We start from the raw sequence: 12,821 nt of genomic DNA, 5'->3' as shown, positions 1-12,821 counted from the left end.
GTGCGTGTTTGTGTTGGTGAAAGTTTAAGAAATGTACAACTGTCGTTTCAGCTCTCTGGTGCTCCCTGCTGGCAGTATCACTATACTGTCCTCATGTTTCACAAAAATAGTTTTGAGAGACGTTGTCAGTTTTTGTATGTTGCTTAAATCCTCCAAAGCGGTTGGCAGTAAACATCAGGTCACGGTACGCCACGGTAGGCCACGGAGTCAATGAGCTCGAGTTGAAAAAGAAACAGCTTACAGCACCTGGTATTCCCATGCGGTCTCCCATCCAAGTACTAACCAGGCCCGACCCTGCTTAGCTTCCGAGATCAGACGAGATCGGGCGTGTTCAGGGTGGTATGGCCGTAAGCAATTAGTGTTGGCGCAAAACCAGGTTTTATACAGTAGCACATAAGGAGTGAGAAAGCTGCTGAGGCTTGACGTTACACTTTTACAAAAACAATCATTAGTTAGATATAAACGGCAGTAATTGATTCAGTAGGACTCCTTATCCATGTAAACGATCATTGTGACATCTGAATTCATTAATTATCTGAAATACACTGCGTGTGCGTGTGATGTTAAATGTTTGAACCAAGGTTAACGGTTAAAGTGTCAGAGAATGGGTGGTGATTTTTTGACGTCCTCCCATGATCTGAAGTGAGCGTGCGTGTTTGTGTTGGTGAAAGTTTAAGAAATGTACAACTGTCGTTTCAGCTCTCTGGTGCTCCCTGCTGGCAGTATCACTATACTGTCCTCATGTTTCACAAAAATAGTTTTGAGAGACGTTGTCAGTTTTTGTATGTTGCTTAAATCCTCCAAAGCGGTTGGCAGTAAACATCAGGTCACGGTACGCCACGGTAGGCCACGGAGGCAACGAGCTCGAGTTGAAAAAGAAAAAGCTTACAGCACCGGGTATTCCCAGGCGGTCTCCCATCCAAGTACTAACCAGGCCCGACCCTGCTTAGCTTCCGAGATCAGATGAGATGGGGCATGTTCAGGGTGGTATGGCCGTAAGCAATTAGTACAGGCGCAAAACCAGGTTTTATACAGTAGCAGATAAGGAGTGAGAAAGCTGCTGAGGCTTGACGTTACACTTTTACAAAAACAATCATTAGTTAGATATAAACGGCAGTAATTGATTCAGTAGGACTCTTTATCCATGTAAACGATCATTGTGACATCTGAATTCATTAATTATCTGAAATACACTGCGTGTGCGTGTGATGTTAAATGTTTGAACCAAGGTTAACGGTTAAAGTGTCAGAGAATGGGTGGTGATTTTTTGACGTCCTCCCATGATCTGAAGTGAGCGTGCGTGTTTGTGTTGGTGAAAGTTTAAGAAATGTACAACTGTCGGTTCAGCTCTCTGGTGCTCACTGCTGGCAGTATCACTATACTGTCCTCATGTTTCACAAAAATAGTTTTGAGAGACGTTGTCAGTTTTTGTATGTTGCTTAAATCCTCCAAAGCGGTTGGCAGTAAACATCAGGTCACGGTACGCCACGGTAAGCCACGGAGTCAATGAGCTCGAGTTGAAAAAGAAAAAGCTTACAGCACCTGGTATTCCCAGGCGGTCTCCCATCCAAGTGCTAACCAGGCCCGACCCAGCTTAGCTTCCGAGATCAGACGAGATCGGGCGTGTTCAGGGTGGTATGGCCGTAAGCAATTAGTGCAGGCGCAAAACCAGGTTTTATACAGTAGCACATAAGGAGTGTGAAAGCTGCTGAGGCTCGACGTTACACTTTTACAAAAACAATCATTAGTTAGATATAAACGGCAGTAATTGATTCAGTAGGACTCCTTATCCATGTAAACGATCATTGTGACATCTGAATTCATTAATTATCTGAAATACACTGCGTGTGCGTGTGATGTTAAATGTTTGAACCAAGGTTAACGGTTAAAGTGTCAGAGAATGGGTGGTGATTTTTTGACGTCCTCCCATGATCTGGGCCCCGTTTCCCGATAACGATGGATCCACGCTCGTACGATCATTCTCACGATGGATCTTGCGATCCATCGTCAATTTCTTTGGAGCGTTTCCCGAAACTCCTCTTAACGTGAACGCGCATTCGCTGCACTCACGACGTCGTAGGATTGTAACTGTCTACTGACACGGTGCTGAAATGGGCTCCGTAGGAGGGGGAGACGCAGGAATGTCGCAGGAAAATTGTGTTAAAAAGGGTTAAAATAAATCCCCATCAAGGACAACAGCAGAGTAGCCTCCGAAAAAAATAGACTGCAATTAGATGAATGCTATAGCAAGACATTAAAACACAATTGATTAGGCTTAAACCGACATATATCAGTCCTAATCCTGAATGCACTGTGCGTTTCACGGCATTTTCCCCCCTGAAATAATTCCATATGACAAAAAATTTAAAATTGCTTGTGTGACAACTACATTTATCTTAATGGGCTGATTTCTGAAACATGCTTTGCGCAGCAAAGAGAGCCGACTTAATCTGATTCCGCATAAGGGTTTCCTTGATTGATAATTTGATTGGCTATAAAAGCCCCTCCGGAAATAGGGTAAGGTATGTATTGATGAGGAATACAACGAAGCCCACCGTCTGGCCCGGTGCATCGTTGAGCGCACGATCGGGAGGTGGAAGTTGCGCTATATTAGATGCCTTCACAAGTCAGGCGGAGGGCTCCAGTTTTCGCCGGCCAAGTCATGCGCCGTGATATGTGTGACGGCTATGTTGCACAACATTGCAGCTAAGGCTGGGGTGGCATTGCTTGAACCGGAGGACGCTGAGGACGATGACGACGAGGAAGATCGGTGTGAGGACGGCCTCCCTCATAACTACGCGGCTGGTTTTCATGCGCGTCGAAGAGTGATTGAGACTTTTTTTTAACCCCCTCCACCCTCCCACATGTCACTAAACATTCCCGTCAACGTGACCAATCCCCACCATATCCCAGCCTTTTGCCTGCTCCTTTGCTTGTTTTTTATAATTTATTTTATTTCTTTATTTTAATTTTTTTAATTTAATTTAATTTTTTACATTATTTTATGCTACGTTTTATGAGTAGCCTATGTCAGTCTGCACAAATCCCCCCACTTTCTCTCACACATTTTGAGTGCCCTGCCTGCGCAAACATTTTCTGGACTGTCCCGTTTTATTTTGGCCATTTTAACATCTTTATTAATAAATCAATTAATAATCTTTATTAATTACCAAACTAAGAACATAAAGGCGCAATGCGTTTTAATAAAACGCATCCAATAGACGGAATGTCCGATGGTGTCGCCACTGAGGCTAGAGCTGACGATGCTCTTAGCGTCCTACGAGCACCCCTGGAGTACTCGTTAGCTACGAGCGTTTTCAAGACGTTCGTTCCCCACGATGCTTTCGGGAAACGCGGTGAAAACTCTACGATGCCCTTACGACGCACTTCACGATTCACTTAGGCTAACGATGCTTTCGGGAAACGGGGCCCTGAAGTGAGCGTGCGTGTTTGTGTTGGTGAAAGTTTAAGAAATGTACAACTGTCGGTTCAGCTCTCTGGTGCTCCCTGCTGGCAGTATCACTATACTGTCCTCATGTTTCACAAAAATAGTTTTGAGAGATGTTGTCAGTTTTTGTATGTTGCTTAAATCCTCCAAAGCCGTAGGCAGTAAACATCAGGTCACGGTACGCCACGGAGTCAATGAGCTCGAGCTGATAAAGAAAAAGCTTACAGCACCTGGTATTCCCAGGCGGTCTCCCATCCAAGTACTAACCAGGCCCGACCCTGCTTAGCTTCCGAGATCAGACGAGATCGGGCGTGTTCAGGGTGGTATGGCCGTAAGCAATTAGTGCAGGCGCAAAACCAGGTTTTATACAGTAGCACATAAGGAGTGAGAAAGCTGCTGAGGCTCGACGTTACACTTTTACAAAAACAATCATTAGTTAGATATAAACGGCAGTAATTGATTCAGTAGGACTCCTTATCCATGTAAACGATCATTGTGACATCTGAATTCATTAATTATCTGAAATACACTGCGTGTGCGTGTGATGTTAAATGTTTGAACCAAGGTTAACGGTTAAAGTGTCAGAGAATGGGTGGTGATTTTTTGACGTCCTCCCATGATCTGAAGTGAGCGTGCGTGTTTGTGTTGGTGAAAGTTTAAGAAATGTACAACTGTCGTTTCAGCTCTCTGGTGCTCCCTGCTGGCAGTATCACTATACTGTCCTCATGTTTCACAAAAATAGTTTTGAGAGACGTTGTCAGTTTTTGTATGTTGCTTAAATCCTCCAAAGCGGTTGGCAGTAAACATCAGGTCACGGTACGCCACGGTAGGCCACGGAGGCAATGAGCTCGAGTTGAAAAAGAAAAAGCTTACAGCACCTGGTATTCCCAGGCGGTCTCCCATCCAAGTACTAACCAGGCCCGACCCTGTTTAGCTTCCGAGATCAGACGAGATCGGTCGTGTTCAGGGTGGTATGGCCGTAAGCAATTAGTGCAGGCGCAAAACCAGGTTTTATACAGTAGCACATAAGGAGTGAGAAAGCTGCTGAGGCTCGACGTTACACTCTTACAAAAACAATCATTAGTTAGATATAAACGGCAGTAATTGATTCAGTAGGACTCCTTATCCATGTAAACGATCATTGTGACATCTGAATTCATTAATTATCTGAAATACACTGCGTGTGCGTGTGATGTTAAATGTTTGAACCAAGGTTAACGGTTAAAGTGTCAGAGAATGGGTGGTGATTTTTTGACGTCCTCCCATGATCTGAAGTGAGCGTGCGTGTTTGTGTTGGTGAAAGTTTAAGAAATGTACAACTGTCGGTTCAGCTCTCTGGTGCTCCCTGCTGGCAGTATCACTATACTGTCCTCATGTTTCACAAAAATAGTTTTGAGAGACGTTGTCAGTTTTTGTATGTTGCTTAAATCCTCCAAAGCGGTTGGCAGTAAACATCAGGTCACGGTACGCCACGGTAGGCCACGGAGGCAATGAGCTCGAGTTGAAAAAGAAAAAGCTTACAGCACCTGGTATTCCCAGGCGGTCTCCCATCCAAGTACTAACCAGGCCCGACCCTGCTTAGCTTCCGAGATCAAACGAGATCGGGCGTGTTCAGGGTGGTATGGCCGTAAGCAATTAGTGCAGGCGCAAAACCAGGTTTTATACAGTAGCACATAAGGAGTGAGAAAGCTGCTGAGGCTCGACGTTACACTTTTACAAAAACAATCATTAGTTAGATATAAACGGCAGTAATTGATTCAGTAGGACTCCTTATCCATGTAAACGATCATTGTGACATCTGAATTCATTAATTATCTGAAATACACTGCGTGTGCGTGTGATGTTAAATGTTTGAACCAAGGTTAACGGTTAAAGTGTCAGAGAATGGGTGGTGATTTTTTGACGTCCTGCCATGATCTGAAGTGAGCGTGCGTGTTTGTGTTGGTGAAAGTTTAAGAAATGTACAACTGTCGGTTCAGCTCTCTGGTGCTCCCTGCTGGCAGTATCACTATACTGTCCTCATGTTTCACAAAAATAGTTTTGAGAGACGTTGTCAGTTTTTGTATGTTGCTTAAATCCTCCAAAGCGGTTGGCAGTAAACATCAGGTCACGGTACGCCACGGAGTCAATGAGCTCGAGTTGAAAAAGAAAAAGCTTACAGCACCTGGTATTCCCAGGCGGTCTCCCATCCAAGTCACTAACCAGGCCCGACCCTGCTTAGTTTCCGAGATCAGACGAGATCGGGCGTGTTCAGGGTGGTATGGCCGTAAGCAATTAGTGCAGGCGCAAAACCAGGTTTTATACAGTAGCACATAAGGAGTGAGAAAGCTGCTGAGGCTCGACGTTACACTCTTACAAAAACAATCATTAGTTAGATATAAACGGCAGTAATTGATTCAGTAGAACTCCTTATCCATGTAAACGATCATTGTGACATCTGAATTCATTAATTATCTGAAATACACTGCGTGTGCGTGTGATGTTAAATGTTTGAACCAAGGTTAACGGTTAAAGTGTCAGAGAATGGGTGGTGATTTTTTGACGTCCTCCCATGATCTGAAGTGAGCGTGCGTGTTTGTGTTGGTGAAAGTTTAAGAAATGTACAACTGTCGGTTCTGCTCTCTGGTGCTCCCTGCTGGCAGTATCACTATACTGTCCTCATGTTTCACAAAAATAGTTTTGAGAGACGTTGTCAGTTTTTGTATGTTGCTTAAATCCTCCAAAGCGGTTGGCAGTAAACATCAGGTCACGGTACGCCACGGTAGGCCACGGAGTCAATGAGCTCGAGTTGAAAAAGAAAATACTTACAGCACCTGGTATTCCCAGGCGGTCTCCCATCCAAGTACTAACCAGGCCCGACCCTGCTTAGCTTCCGAGATCAGACGAGATCGGGCGTGTTCAGGGTGGTATGGCCGTAAGCAATTAGTGCAGGCGCAAAACCAGGTTTTATACAGTAGCACATAAGGAGTGTGAAAGCTGCTGAGGCTCGACGTTACACTTTTACAAAAACAATCATTAGTTAGATATAAACGGCAGTAATTGATTCAGTAGGACTCCTTATCCATGTAAACGATCATTGTGACATCTGAATTCATTAATTATCTGAAATACACTGCGTGTGCGTGTGATGTTAAATGTTTGAGCCAAGGTTAACGGTTAAAGTGTCAGAGAATGGGTGGTGATTTTTTGACGTCCTCCCATGATCTGAAGTGAGCGTGCGTGTTTGTGTTGGTGAAAGTTTAAGAAATGTACAACTGTCGTTCCAGCTCTCTGGTGCTCCCTGCTGGCAGTATCACTATACTGTCCTCATGTTTCACAAAAATAGTTTTGAGAGACGTTGTCAGTTTTTGTATGTTGCTTAAATCCTCCAAAGCGGTTGGCAGTAAACATCAGGTCACGGTACGCCACGGTAGGCCACGGAGGCAATGAGCTCGAGTTGAAAAAGAAAAAGCTTACAGCACCTGGTATTCCCAGGCGGTCTCCCATCCAAGTACTAACCAGGCCCGACCCTGCTTAGCTTCCGAGATCAGACGAGATCGGGCGTGTTCAGGGTGGTATGGCCGTAAGCAATTAGTGCAGGCGCAAAACCAGGTTTTATACAGTAGCAGATAAGGAGTGAGAAAGCTGCTGAGGCTCGACGTTACACTTTTACAAAAACAATCATTAGTTAGATATAAACGGCAGTAATTGATTCAGTAGGACTCCTTATCCATGTAAACGATCATTGTGACATCTGAATTCATTAATTATCTGAAATACACTGCGTGTGCGTGTGATGTTAAATGTTTGAACCAAGGTTAACGGTTAAAGTGTCAGAGAATGGGTGGTGATTTTTTGACGTCCTCCCATGATCTGGGCCCCGTTTCCCGATAACGATGGATCCACGCTCGTACGATCATTCTCACGATGGATCTTGCGATCCATCGTCAATTTCTTTGGAGCGTTTCCCGAAACTCCTCTTAACGTGAACGCGCATTCGCTGCACTCACGACGTCGTAGGATTGTAACTGTCTACTGACACGGTGCTGAAATGGGCTCCGTAGGAGGGGGAGACGCAGGAATGTCGCAGGAAAATTGTGTTAAAAAGGGTTAAAATAAATCCCCATCAAGGACAACAGCAGAGTAGCCTCCGAAAAAAATAGACTGCAATTAGATGAATGCTATAGCAAGACATTAAAACACAATTGATTAGGCTTAAACCGACATATATCAGTCCTAATCCTGAATGCACTGTGTGTTTCACGGCATTTTCCCCCCTGAAATAATTCCATATGACAAAAAATTTAAAATTGCTTGTGTGACAACTACATTTATCTTAATGGGCTGATTTCTGAAACATGCTTTGCGCAGCAAAGAGAGCCGACTTAATCTGATTCCGCATAAGGGTTTCCTTGATTGATAATTTGATTGGCTATAAAAGCCCCTCCGGAAATAGGGTAAGGTATGTATTGATGAGGAATACAACGAAGCCCACCGTCTGGCCCGGTGCATCGTTGAGCGCACGATCGGGAGGTGGAAGTTGCGCTATATTAGATGCCTTCACAAGTCAGGCGGAGGGCTCCAGTTTTCGCCGGCCAAGTCATGCGCCGTGATATGTGTGACGGCTATGTTGCACAACATTGCAGCTAAGGCTGGGGTGGCATTGCTTGAACCGGAGGACGCTGAGGACGATGACGACGAGGAAGATCGGTGTGAGGACGGCCTCCCTCATAACTACGCGGCTGGTTTTCATGCGCGTCGAAGAGTGATTGAGACTTTTTTTTAACCCCCTCCACCCTCCCACATGTCACTAAACATTCCCGTCAACGTGACCAATCCCCACCATATCCCAGCCTTTTGCCTGCTCCTTTGCTTGTTTTTTATAATTTATTTTATTTCTTTATTTTAATTTTTTTAATTTAATTTAATTTTTTACATTATTTTATGCTACGTTTTATGAGTAGCCTATGTCAGTCTGCACAAATCCCCCCACTTTCTCTCACACATTTTGAGTGCCCTGCCTGCGCAAACATTTTCTGGACTGTCCCGTTTTATTTTGGCCATTTTAACATCTTTATTAATAAATCAATTAATAATCTTTATTAATTACCAAACTAAGAACATAAAGGCGCAATGCGTTTTAATAAAACGCATCCAATAGACGGAATGTCCGATGGTGTCGCCACTGAGGCTAGAGCTGACGATGCTCTTAGCGTCCTACGAGCACCCCTGGAGTACTCGTTAGCTACGAGCGTTTTCAAGACGTTCGTTCCCCACGATGCTTTCGGGAAACGCGGTGAAAACTCTACGATGCCCTTACGACGCACTTCACGATTCACTTAGGCTAACGATGCTTTCGGGAAACGGGGCCCTGAAGTGAGCGTGCGTGTTTGTGTTGGTGAAAGTTTAAGAAATGTACAACTGTCGGTTCAGCTCTCTGGTGCTCCCTGCTGGCAGTATCACTATACTGTCCTCATGTTTCACAAAAATAGTTTTGAGAGATGTTGTCAGTTTTTGTATGTTGCTTAAATCCTCCAAAGCCGTAGGCAGTAAACATCAGGTCACGGTACGCCACGGAGTCAATGAGCTCGAGCTGATAAAGAAAAAGCTTACAGCACCTGGTATTCCCAGGCGGTCTCCCATCCAAGTACTAACCAGGCCCGACCCTGCTTAGCTTCCGAGATCAGACGAGATCGGGCGTGTTCAGGGTGGTATGGCCGTAAGCAATTAGTGCAGGCGCAAAACCAGGTTTTATACAGTAGCACATAAGGAGTGAGAAAGCTGCTGAGGCTCGACGTTACACTTTTACAAAAACAATCATTAGTTAGATATAAACGGCAGTAATTGATTCAGTAGGACTCCTTATCCATGTAAACGATCATTGTGACATCTGAATTCATTAATTATCTGAAATACACTGCGTGTGCGTGTGATGTTAAATGTTTGAACCAAGGTTAACGGTTAAAGTGTCAGAGAATGGGTGGTGATTTTTTGACGTCCTCCCATGATCTGAAGTGAGCGTGCGTGTTTGTGTTGGTGAAAGTTTAAGAAATGTACAACTGTCGTTTCAGCTCTCTGGTGCTCCCTGCTGGCAGTATCACTATACTGTCCTCATGTTTCACAAAAATAGTTTTGAGAGACGTTGTCAGTTTTTGTATGTTGCTTAAATCCTCCAAAGCGGTTGGCAGTAAACATCAGGTCACGGTACGCCACGGTAGGCCACGGAGGCAATGAGCTCGAGTTGAAAAAGAAAAAGCTTACAGCACCTGGTATTCCCAGGCGGTCTCCCATCCAAGTACTAACCAGGCCCGACCCTGTTTAGCTTCCGAGATCAGACGAGATCGGTCGTGTTCAGGGTGGTATGGCCGTAAGCAATTAGTGCAGGCGCAAAACCAGGTTTTATACAGTAGCACATAAGGAGTGAGAAAGCTGCTGAGGCTCGACGTTACACTTTTACAAAAACAATCATTAGTTAGATATAAACGGCAGTAATTGATTCAGTAGGACTCCTTATCCATGTAAACGATCATTGTGACATCTGAATTCATTAATTATCTGAAATACACTGCGTGTGCGTGTGATGTTAAATGTTTGAACCAAGGTTAACGGTTAAAGTGTCAGAGAATGGGTGGTGATTTTTTGACGTCCTGCCATGATCTGAAGTGAGCGTGCGTGTTTGTGTTGGTGAAAGTTTAAGAAATGTACAACTGTCGGTTCAGCTCTCTGGTGCTCCCTGCTGGCAGTATCACTATACTGTCCTCATGTTTCACAAAAATAGTTTTGAGAGACGTTGTCAGTTTTTGTATGTTGCTTAAATCCTCCAAAGCGGTTGGCAGTAAACATCAGTTCACGGTACGCCACGGAGTCAATGAGCTCGAGTTGAAAAAGAAAAAGCTTACAGCACCTGGTATTCCCAGGCGGTCTCCCATCCAAGCACTAACCAGGCCCGACCCTGCTTAGTTTCCGAGATCAGACGAGATCGGGCGTGTTCAGGGTGGTATGGCCGTAAGCAATTAGTGCAGGCGCAAAACCAGGTTTTATACAGTAGCACATAAGGAGTGAGAAAGCTGCTGAGGCTCGACGTTACACTCTTACAAAAACAATCATTAGTTAGATATAAATGGCAGTAATTGATTCAGTAGAACTCCTTATCCATGTAAACGATCATTGTGACATCTGAATTCATTAATTATCTGAAATACACTGCGTGTGCGTGTGATGTTAAATGTTTGAACCAAGGTTAACGGTTAAAGTGTCAGAGAATGGGTGGTGATTTTTTGACGTCCTCCCATGATCTGAAGTGAGCGTGCGTGTTTGTGTTGGTGAAAGTTTAAGAAATGTACAACTGTCGGTTCTGCTCTCTGGTGCTCCCTGCTGGCAGTATCACTATACTGTCCTCATGTTTCACAAAAATAGTTTTGAGAGACGTTGTCAGTTTTTGTATGTTGCTTAAATCCTCCAAAGCGGTTGGCAGTAAACATCAGGTCACGGTACGCCACGGTAGGCCACGGAGTCAATGAGCTCGAGTTGAAAAAGAAAATACTTACAGCACCTGGTATTCCCAGGCGGTCTCCCATCCAAGTACAAACCAGGCCCGACCCTGCTTAGCTTCCGAGATCAGACGAGATCGGGCGTGTTCAGGGTGGTATTACCGTAAGCAATTAGTACAGGCGCAAAACCAGGTTTTATACAGTAGCACATAAGGAGTGAGAAAGCTGCTGAGACTCGACGTTACACTCTTACAAAAACAATCATTAGTTAGATATAAACGGCAGTAATTGATTCAGTAGGACTCCTTATCCATGTAAACGATCATTGTGACATCTGAATTCATTAATTATCTGAAATACACTGCGTGTGTGTGTGATGTTAAATGTTTGAACCAAGGTTAACGGTTAAAGTGTCAGAGAATGGGTGGTGATTTTTTGACGTCCTGCCATGATCTGAAGTGAGCGTGCTTGTTTGTGTTGGTGAAAGTTTAAGAAATGTACAACTGTCGGTTCAGCTCTCTGGTGCTCCCTGCTGGCAGTATCACTATACTGTCCTCATGTTTCACAAAATAGTTTTGAGAGACGTTGTCAGTTTTTGTATGTTGCTTAAATCCTCCAAAGCGGTTGGCAGTAAACATCAGGTCACGGTACGCCACGGAGTCAATGAGCTCGAGTTGAAAAAGAAAAAGCTAACAGCACCTGGTATTCCCAGGCGGTCTCCCATCCAAGTACTAACCAGGCCCGACCCTGCTTAGTTTCCGAGATCAGACGAGATCGGGCGTGTTCAGGGTGGTATGGCCGTAAGCAATTAGTGCAGGCGCAAAACCAGGTTTTATACAGTAGCACATAAGGAGTGAGAAAGCTGCTGAGGCTCGACGTTACACTCTTACAAAAACAATCATTAGTTAGACATAAACGGCAGTAATTGATTCAGTAGAACTCCTTATCCATGTAAACGATCATTGTGACATCTGAATTCATTAATTATCTGAAATACACTGCGTGTGCGTGTGATGTTAAATGTTTGAACCAAGGTTAACGGTTAAAGTGTCAGAGAATGGGTGGTGATTTTTTGACGTCCTCCCATGATCTGAAGTGAGCGTGCGTGTTTGTGTTGGTGAAAGTTTAAGAAATGTACAACTGTCGGTTCTGCTCTCTGGTGCTCCCTGCTGGCAGTATCACTATACTGTCCTCATGTTTCACAAAAATAGTTTTGAGAGACGTTGTCAGTTTTTGTATGTTGCTTAAATCCTCCAAAGCGGTTGGCAGTAAACATCAGGTCACGGTACGCCACGGTAGGCCACGGAGTCAATGAGCTCGAGTTGAAAAAGAAAATGCTTACAGCACCTGGTATTCCCAGGCGGTCTCCCATCCAAGTACTAACCAGGCCCGACCCTGCTTAGCTTCCGAGATCAGACGAGATCGGGCGTGTTCAGGGTGTTATTACCGTAAGCAATTAGTACAGGCGCAAAACCAGGTTTTATACAGTAGCACATAAGGAGTGAGAAAGCTGCTGAGACTCGACGTTACACTCTTACAAAAACAATCATTAGTTAGATATAAACGGCAGTAATTGATTCAGTAGGACTCCTTATCCATGTAAACGATCATTGTGACATCTGAATTCATTAATTATCTGAAATACACTGCGTGTGCGTGTGATGTTAAATGTTTGAACCAAGGTTAACGGTTAAAGTGTCAGAGAATGGGTGGTGATTTTTTGACGTCCTCCCATGATCTGAAGTGAGCGTGCGTGTTTGTGTTGGTGAAAGTTTAAGAAATGTACAACTGTCGGTTCAGCTCTCTGGTGCTCCCTGCTGGCAGTATCACTATACTGTCCTCATGTTTCACAAAAATAGTTTTGAGAGACGTTGTCAGTTTTTGTATGTTGCTTAAATCCTCCA

The 12,821-nt window shown here is 44.3% G+C and overlaps 15 non-coding genes across 15 annotated transcripts; all 15 read right to left on the bottom strand.

Annotated features, from left to right (window-relative positions):
• Positions 1-234: 234 nt before the first annotated feature.
• Positions 235-353, bottom strand: LOC130399523 (5S ribosomal RNA). Its single transcript, XR_008902029.1, has one exon. It is a non-coding gene; the product is annotated as a 5S ribosomal RNA (ribosomal RNA).
• A 529-nt stretch (positions 354-882) lies between these two features.
• Positions 883-1,001, bottom strand: LOC130394592 (5S ribosomal RNA). Its single transcript, XR_008897736.1, has one exon. It is a non-coding gene; the product is annotated as a 5S ribosomal RNA (ribosomal RNA).
• A 529-nt stretch (positions 1,002-1,530) lies between these two features.
• On the bottom strand, positions 1,531-1,649 carry LOC130394567 (5S ribosomal RNA). The gene has a single exon (XR_008897713.1). It is a non-coding gene; the product is annotated as a 5S ribosomal RNA (ribosomal RNA).
• Positions 1,650-3,666: 2,017 nt separating this feature from the next.
• LOC130398603 (5S ribosomal RNA) lies at positions 3,667-3,785 on the bottom strand. The gene has a single exon (XR_008901166.1). It is a non-coding gene; the product is annotated as a 5S ribosomal RNA (ribosomal RNA).
• A 529-nt stretch (positions 3,786-4,314) lies between these two features.
• On the bottom strand, positions 4,315-4,433 carry LOC130400925 (5S ribosomal RNA). Its single transcript, XR_008903393.1, has one exon. It is a non-coding gene; the product is annotated as a 5S ribosomal RNA (ribosomal RNA).
• Positions 4,434-4,962: 529 nt separating this feature from the next.
• On the bottom strand, positions 4,963-5,081 carry LOC130399666 (5S ribosomal RNA). The gene has a single exon (XR_008902169.1). It is a non-coding gene; the product is annotated as a 5S ribosomal RNA (ribosomal RNA).
• Positions 5,082-5,600: 519 nt separating this feature from the next.
• On the bottom strand, positions 5,601-5,720 carry LOC130395358 (5S ribosomal RNA). The gene has a single exon (XR_008898424.1). It is a non-coding gene; the product is annotated as a 5S ribosomal RNA (ribosomal RNA).
• A 529-nt stretch (positions 5,721-6,249) lies between these two features.
• LOC130400047 (5S ribosomal RNA) lies at positions 6,250-6,368 on the bottom strand. The gene has a single exon (XR_008902532.1). It is a non-coding gene; the product is annotated as a 5S ribosomal RNA (ribosomal RNA).
• A 529-nt stretch (positions 6,369-6,897) lies between these two features.
• LOC130398601 (5S ribosomal RNA) lies at positions 6,898-7,016 on the bottom strand. The gene has a single exon (XR_008901164.1). It is a non-coding gene; the product is annotated as a 5S ribosomal RNA (ribosomal RNA).
• A 2,017-nt stretch (positions 7,017-9,033) lies between these two features.
• On the bottom strand, positions 9,034-9,152 carry LOC130398600 (5S ribosomal RNA). The gene has a single exon (XR_008901163.1). It is a non-coding gene; the product is annotated as a 5S ribosomal RNA (ribosomal RNA).
• Positions 9,153-9,681: 529 nt separating this feature from the next.
• On the bottom strand, positions 9,682-9,800 carry LOC130400924 (5S ribosomal RNA). The gene has a single exon (XR_008903392.1). It is a non-coding gene; the product is annotated as a 5S ribosomal RNA (ribosomal RNA).
• Positions 9,801-10,319: 519 nt separating this feature from the next.
• Positions 10,320-10,438, bottom strand: LOC130394542 (5S ribosomal RNA). Its single transcript, XR_008897690.1, has one exon. It is a non-coding gene; the product is annotated as a 5S ribosomal RNA (ribosomal RNA).
• Positions 10,439-10,967: 529 nt separating this feature from the next.
• On the bottom strand, positions 10,968-11,086 carry LOC130394390 (5S ribosomal RNA). The gene has a single exon (XR_008897554.1). It is a non-coding gene; the product is annotated as a 5S ribosomal RNA (ribosomal RNA).
• Positions 11,087-11,604: 518 nt separating this feature from the next.
• LOC130394051 (5S ribosomal RNA) lies at positions 11,605-11,723 on the bottom strand. The gene has a single exon (XR_008897247.1). It is a non-coding gene; the product is annotated as a 5S ribosomal RNA (ribosomal RNA).
• A 529-nt stretch (positions 11,724-12,252) lies between these two features.
• On the bottom strand, positions 12,253-12,371 carry LOC130394711 (5S ribosomal RNA). The gene has a single exon (XR_008897843.1). It is a non-coding gene; the product is annotated as a 5S ribosomal RNA (ribosomal RNA).
• Positions 12,372-12,821: the final 450 nt, after the last annotated feature.

This window comes from Gadus chalcogrammus, chromosome 12 (genome assembly GCF_026213295.1).
Source record: "Gadus chalcogrammus isolate NIFS_2021 chromosome 12, NIFS_Gcha_1.0, whole genome shotgun sequence".
NCBI classification, from domain to species: Eukaryota; Metazoa; Chordata; class Actinopteri; order Gadiformes; family Gadidae; genus Gadus; species Gadus chalcogrammus.
Note: the sequence above shows the minus strand (reverse complement) of the source record. Positions and strands in the feature narration are given on the sequence as shown.